Here is a 6,195-nt window from a genome sequence, read left to right as displayed (position 1 = left end):
TAGATTCAAGCTCTACGATCAACTCGAGCTTCTGGAGTTTCCCAATAAGTTCTTCATCAAACCCGTAGATTCGCATCATCAAGGCTTCTCCGTCGATCGCCGCGACGTCAACATCAAACCTCTCGACGGTATCAATCTTCCTTCTCACATATCTCTATATCTGTTTTCTGTTTTGATTAATGAAAATAGCTGTAGCAGGAAAACTATTTCGGACAGGAATCTGTATTTCATTTCGCGAGCTGTTGTGTTTGATGTGACTATTCAGTTGATCTATTTTGCCAGAATAGCTTCTCACTTCTTCTTCTCAGATAGATCTTTGAGTATTGCCAGCCTCACCACCCCTCTGGCATGATCCATCGCCGATCGTTTTAGCTTCTTCGTGTTATTCACCGGCACCACTGTTGATTTCACCTTTTTGATCCACCGGCAAACTTCTTCACCGTTTGAACCTCGATACAGCTTCTATAGCCGCGTTAACCGCATACCAATCGTCAAAATCTTGGCTTTTTTGCTTTTTTTTGTTTTGTTTTGTTTTTGGATTTCTCGTTTTGAATGAGTTATGGAACCACTGGAGAATTGTGGTGGCTGTGGCTGTGATGAAGCGAAGTTCAAGACGGTGGAGAAGATATATTCAACAATAAACCAATTCTTCGGAATGTGAAGAAGTAGATCCGTATTTGCAAGGTTCGAGGTGGCTATGTTGGTGTTCATGCTTCGAAGAGAATGTGAAGATTGATTTGTTGGATGCATCGCTTGGGTCTGCCCGCCCTACGCGCGAGATTTAATTATTTTTTTTGCTATTTTGGTTTGTATAGTTGTTATTTGGTCTTGTAATTTGTGCGTGAAGATTGTGAGTAGGAGTGGTATCTCTATGAAAACGATCTATGTTTTAAAGTATGTTTGAGATCGATTGTTTGATTGGAAGATGGATGTATGAAGGATGGTTTATTTACTTTACTCATGGTGGTTGTATCTATATTATAATGTTCGGGGTTTTTTTTAATTTATTTTTACTCATTGGGGGAATACTTGTTGTTTATATGATTTGGCCTTGGAATGATTGGTTTGTGTTTTTTTTTAAATTATTTTATAGATCTTTCGTGGTTAATTGGTTATTGGTTATCTTGTTCAAACCACCAAATTTGAAAATGAGAAAATTTAGAATAAGTTTGTTTGACGTTTTATGTAAAATTGGTTTTGAGGAATGCTATCTAAACCCCACGTTTAGTGTATACTGTGTTATCATATATTTGAACACCAGGAACACACATGACTTAGTTTTTTTATATATTATTTTGTGTTTGTTGATAATTTATGGTGTACACTATCTCAATGTATCATAATGACAGTTAAGTATTTTGGTTGCGTCACAAGTTATATGTACGATTCTATCTTTAAGTGTTTGTTTAATCTTTATAAGTCTCTAATGAATTTATGATAATCCATATGTGCCCCATATTCAACCGGTTTACAGTGGATATAGTGTCTAAATTATTAGGCTTTAATGTGTTTTGAGATATACGTTAAATGATTATCCTAAGTTAGTTCGTTCAGATGATGATCTCAATAGGTTCTTCAAGTTTATATATTTTTGTCAAGTTTTTATATGGCCGTTTTCGTTCGTACTATAAAAATATAGATTTTTATTCCATATTAATTTATATATAGGATACTGCTATAGTTTTTATTTTGGAATTTGGTAGCATGCATATATTTTTGAGACATTTTTCTTTGAAAAACTATATTTTTGAGACTATATTATGGTTTACCAGTCTTATGGACGGATATTAAGTAAACTGATATCCGTTTACATTTTTGGAATTTGGTAGCATGCATGTGAATTTAGTTGTTTTACATTTATTCAAAATTTATTTTATATTGATTATGATACTAAGTAAACTGATGGTGATTGGGTGTTGAACACAAACCATGGATTAGTGTTGATTGACATACAAAACATGTATTATTTCTTGAATGCTTGTTTTCAAGATTCATAGTACTTTTGTTTCTAACTTGTTTATTTTTCCGAAAATGGTAGTTTAAACAATGTGTAAATGATTTATTTTAAAACTAAAAGTATTGTTATTCATTTTTTTGTAATAGAAAATATCTAAAATTAAGTAAACACCACAAAAATCTAATATTGAGTGGTACTTTCTTTTGCCAGCTGAGTGTTATCATTTAAAATGTACACCACTAAATATTTTATATGTCATTATATTTAATACTTCCTCTCTGTTCCTAAATGTAGGATGTTTTACAGAATTTTGATGTTCTAATATATAAGATGTTTTTTATTTTCTTAGGTAACTTTTATTTTATTAAAAATTGTGTTCTTAATCATATTTTAATAGTCTATTTTGTAATTGGTTGAATACCATTAATTTATAGTTTTAATGATATTTTCTAAAAGAAAAATAGTTTTCTTAATATGTGTGTTTCTACCTAAACATCTTATATTTATAAACGGAGGGAATACTAAATAAACATGTTATCCGAATAACCTATTATGATTTTAAATAGTACTGATTATTAGAATTTTTTTTTCTTTTTTTTTCTTTTTTTTTCTTTCCCTTTTCTCCCTCAATTGACATCTTTCTAGGGTTTCGTATCTCGCTCTTCCTCGAGGAATCGATCTTGTGCAATAACAGGTGGTTAAGCAATGGGGAAGAGGAAGTCAAGGGCAAAGCCTGCTACAACGAAGCGAATGGACAAGCTTGACATACTGTCTTTAGCTGTCCTTTTTGCAATCACGGCTCTAGTGTCGAATGCCAAATTAGTATGAAGGAGGTGATTGGTATTGCCACTTGTAGAATCTGTGAAGAAAGCTTTAGCACTACTATCACAGCTTTGAGTGAAGCTATAGACATCTACAGCGAATGGATTGATGAGTGCGAGAGGGTCAATGCTGTGGAAGATGATGTCGAGCAAGAAGAGGAAGTAGAGGAAGAAAAAGTATATGAAGAAGAAGAAGAAGAAGAAGAAGAAGTGGAGGAAGGGGATGATGAAGATGAACGTGTCTCTGTTAAAAGGAAGTTTAACTACCGAGACGATTGATCTTTATTAAAAACCATGCAAGTCCTTTTAGACATTTCCCTTATGTTGTAATATCTACTGACACTCGTTGTTATCTATCACCATCGTTTCCTTTTGTTTTACATTTACTGAAACAGTAATCTCAGCTCTGTACACATAAAACCTAACCAAGATCGAGAAGAAGATGAGGTTAGTCAAGTTTAGAACCGTCAAGAGCAAGAAATGATAATCATTCGTGAGCGGGGTTTGAGATTTAAAAATAAATTAGACTATATTTTTCCCATTAATTTTCTTATATTTAATATATTCATTATATAGTTGGCAAAGTGTATCATCTTTTTCGTTGACCTTGTTCTACGTTCAATCATAAGTATGTATCAATATTCTTGTGACAACAAAAAACAAAAAAAAAGATATCATTATTCAAATTCAGCGTACAAAACACACACGCACCAACAACCCTATCAGAGAAACTCATACCATCAAGCTCGTTGCCCTCGAGTCTCCTAAAAACGATGAACCAAAAATGAAAGGCCGAAGCTTTAACACATACCACGCCATCACCATGCCTCAGCCACAGGACCTACACTCACTAAAAGAGTAACAATAAGACTCAAAACTCCTCGAAACGTCTGTGGCACTTTCGGCATCATCAAAATTGAATATTAGTTAAATCATATGCATATAGGTCAAGGGTGAAACCTATATCATTTGCTCACAATTGCTAAAGTCTTCAACTTGTTTAGCCTTCCTCTTGTAGACAAGATGATGGAGTTGCTTTCCTCTGTAAACTTCCTGCAACAATCCACCACAAAGCACAAGTGTAACTCTGTTGTCTTTCACTCTACTCTGGTCCACAACAGTAGCAAAACTCATGCCCACACATACAAAGAACACAAAGAGATATCTCAACATTGATATAAGAAACCACAAAGCCAAACAATATATAGATATGAAACGTTCTATGGGTGTATGTCTTACCGGCAAGTCATGTGGTTGCAGCCTTGAGCAATTAAAATCATTACACGACATAGCTGACATCGTCTCCACCTCTTATACCTAGCCAAGCGATGCAATATATATTTAATGAACCTGAAGAATCTGAAACTCTTCACTGCTCATAGATTCACGCCAAGGAACATTACGGTCCACACACGCAAACCTCTCACAGAATGGACACTTCACACAACAGCTATTCTCTGTCTGACCACGGTCCACACACGCAAACCTTAAAGCTTGGTTAAGATCACATAAAGGAGCAAGCTTTAGAACAAACCCATTTTATAGAAACGAAAAGAAAACAAAGAGAGTCTAGAACAGTTGTAAAAAGACAGTCTAGAACACACCTGCTGCTTAGATAGCTTCTTCAAAGTTTTCTCCTTGATATCAAGCAGTACACAATACTTCTTCGTTTGCAGAAACCTATGACCATGGAATCACAAAGTGAGTAAAGCATTCATCCTTTTATCAAATCACTCGTCAAATCACAAATCAAGCACCATTCAAAATGAAATAAAAGCAAGGGTTCCAGGTTCTCTTGTTGCACTAAGAACAAAACAAAATTTTCATTTAAACATCAATTTCACTAATCTAAATGTGAGTTAGAAACAAAACTCACAGAGATAGAACCTAACCCAAAAAGCATATAAATTACAATCAGGTCGTGAGCTATGGAACTAAGCCATGAAGGAAACGGGTTTAAGATTGAAGCCTTCGGTTAACTTTTCGCGACGCCTTGGAGATTCATCTGCAATCGAAATCAAATTTAGTCAAAGGCAAGAAACAAAAGGGTGAAGCAGGTCGAATCAGATGTCAAGTAAACCATCACCTGAGAGGGATAGTTTGGAGACGCAGCGGCGAAGCCGGAGACGCAGCGGCAGATGAGCCATATGGAGTAGATCTGATTCGTCGTCCATCGAAGCCTCTTCTCCTCCTCTGCTTATGAACACAGCCGTTTCCACGTTCTTCGTTGCAGTCATAGGGTTCGATGAGCCCAAGATATTAAATTTAATGAAAAGCTGCAGTTTTCCTATTGGACACGTGTCAAAACACCATGAAATGACTTTTCTTCGTGGCATCCTACGTGTCTCTCTAAAGAGAGAGCAAACATGATTTTATATAAATAGATATATAGATAGATAGATGGTTTTTCCCTTTATTTACAACCTCATATAATTTGATTAATCAAATATAAATCATCCCTCAGATCAGAAATTTGGAAAAAGTTATTTATAGCCCGTTACTTGGTCTAATATTTTTCATATGAAGATAGTGGTTTTAAATATAAAATTCCTCATAATAAGGACGAGAGAAATCGAGGGACAGATTCTCAACGTTGTGTGGCATGGCACACTTGATCCACCGGTCGATGTGGGGAATGTCCTCCCTCTTGGTGGCTTTGAGGTATAAATTCTTCGTCTTGGGATCTGTATAGTGAATTAGGGTTTCGTTTACTGAAGCGGCAATCAGCGTATCCACATCTAAGGTGAGAGAAGGTATATCGCACCATATATGCCTCCATCGTCTAGACAAGAGGAAAGTACTGATGGCTACTTGATCACATCTGGTAAATTGCTGATCTTGTCTACTGCTGCTTTGATTTTCTTGTCGTCGACCATATTCAGGCATAGCTTTTATTGTAACGACCCGTGAACCGAACCGATACTATTTGTTTAATTTGAATTATAATTAAATATTAAAAAAGGAATGCAACAAATAAATATTAAAATAAACAATTCACGCCTAGCGTGGACACACCTCAAATTTGTTTTCATTATTTGGACGAACAAGACGTTTGCGATTGAGAGGACCAAGCAATCCAATTTCTTATGATTTTTCTGTTTTATTCCTTAATTTCCAGCTAAGTTAATAAGTGGGGGTTTTTTTTTTGTCATTTTGAAAGAACATAGCACCATCAAAGGATGGGAGGAGGATCAATGTAGCTAATCAAAATAGATAAAACCAAAAAACAACACTCCAGTAGGAGCAAAGAAAACCAGAGATAAGGAGACCCGAAGAAAGCGTAAGCTCTACGTAAAAGAGCCTTTCATGCTGATGCTTCCTGGCCAATCTGGGTAGCTAACCATGCAGGACCATTCCTAGCGACGTACGATTGATACCTTTGATCTCTGTCACACTTACTGCAATTAAATTGGCAAT

The 6,195-nt window shown here is 35.5% G+C and overlaps 2 long non-coding RNA genes and 1 pseudogene across 8 annotated transcripts; 2 read left to right on the top strand and 1 right to left on the bottom strand.

The window, feature by feature from the left end:
* Positions 1–6: 6 nt before the first annotated feature.
* On the top strand, positions 7–1,010 carry LOC106294166. The gene is made up of 2 exons (XR_001260760.1): positions 7–128; positions 199–1,010. It is a non-coding gene; the product is annotated as an uncharacterized LOC106294166 (long non-coding RNA).
* Positions 1,011–2,608: 1,598 nt separating this feature from the next.
* Positions 2,609–3,176, top strand: LOC106300919 (annotated as a pseudogene).
* Positions 3,177–3,433: 257 nt separating this feature from the next.
* LOC106343843 lies at positions 3,434–5,018 on the bottom strand. 7 transcript variants are annotated; one of them, XR_001270034.1, is made up of 5 exons: positions 4,865–5,018; positions 4,383–4,783; positions 4,182–4,271; positions 3,739–4,095; positions 3,434–3,619 (listed from the first exon to the last, which is right to left on the bottom strand). It is a non-coding gene; the product is annotated as an uncharacterized LOC106343843 (long non-coding RNA). The 7 variants fall into 7 exon arrangements; XR_001270044.1 differs by having other exon boundaries at positions 4,199–4,271; XR_001270031.1 differs by having other exon boundaries at positions 3,739–4,271; positions 4,383–4,458; positions 4,655–4,783.
* Between the last annotated feature and the right edge of the window lie 1,177 nt (positions 5,019–6,195).

The sequence above is a fragment of the Brassica oleracea genome, chromosome C1 (assembly GCF_000695525.1).
Source record: "Brassica oleracea var. oleracea cultivar TO1000 chromosome C1, BOL, whole genome shotgun sequence".
NCBI classification, from domain to species: Eukaryota; Viridiplantae; Streptophyta; class Magnoliopsida; order Brassicales; family Brassicaceae; genus Brassica; species Brassica oleracea.
The sequence above is the reverse complement of the archived record's forward strand: the minus strand, read 5'-3'. Positions and strand labels throughout refer to the sequence as shown.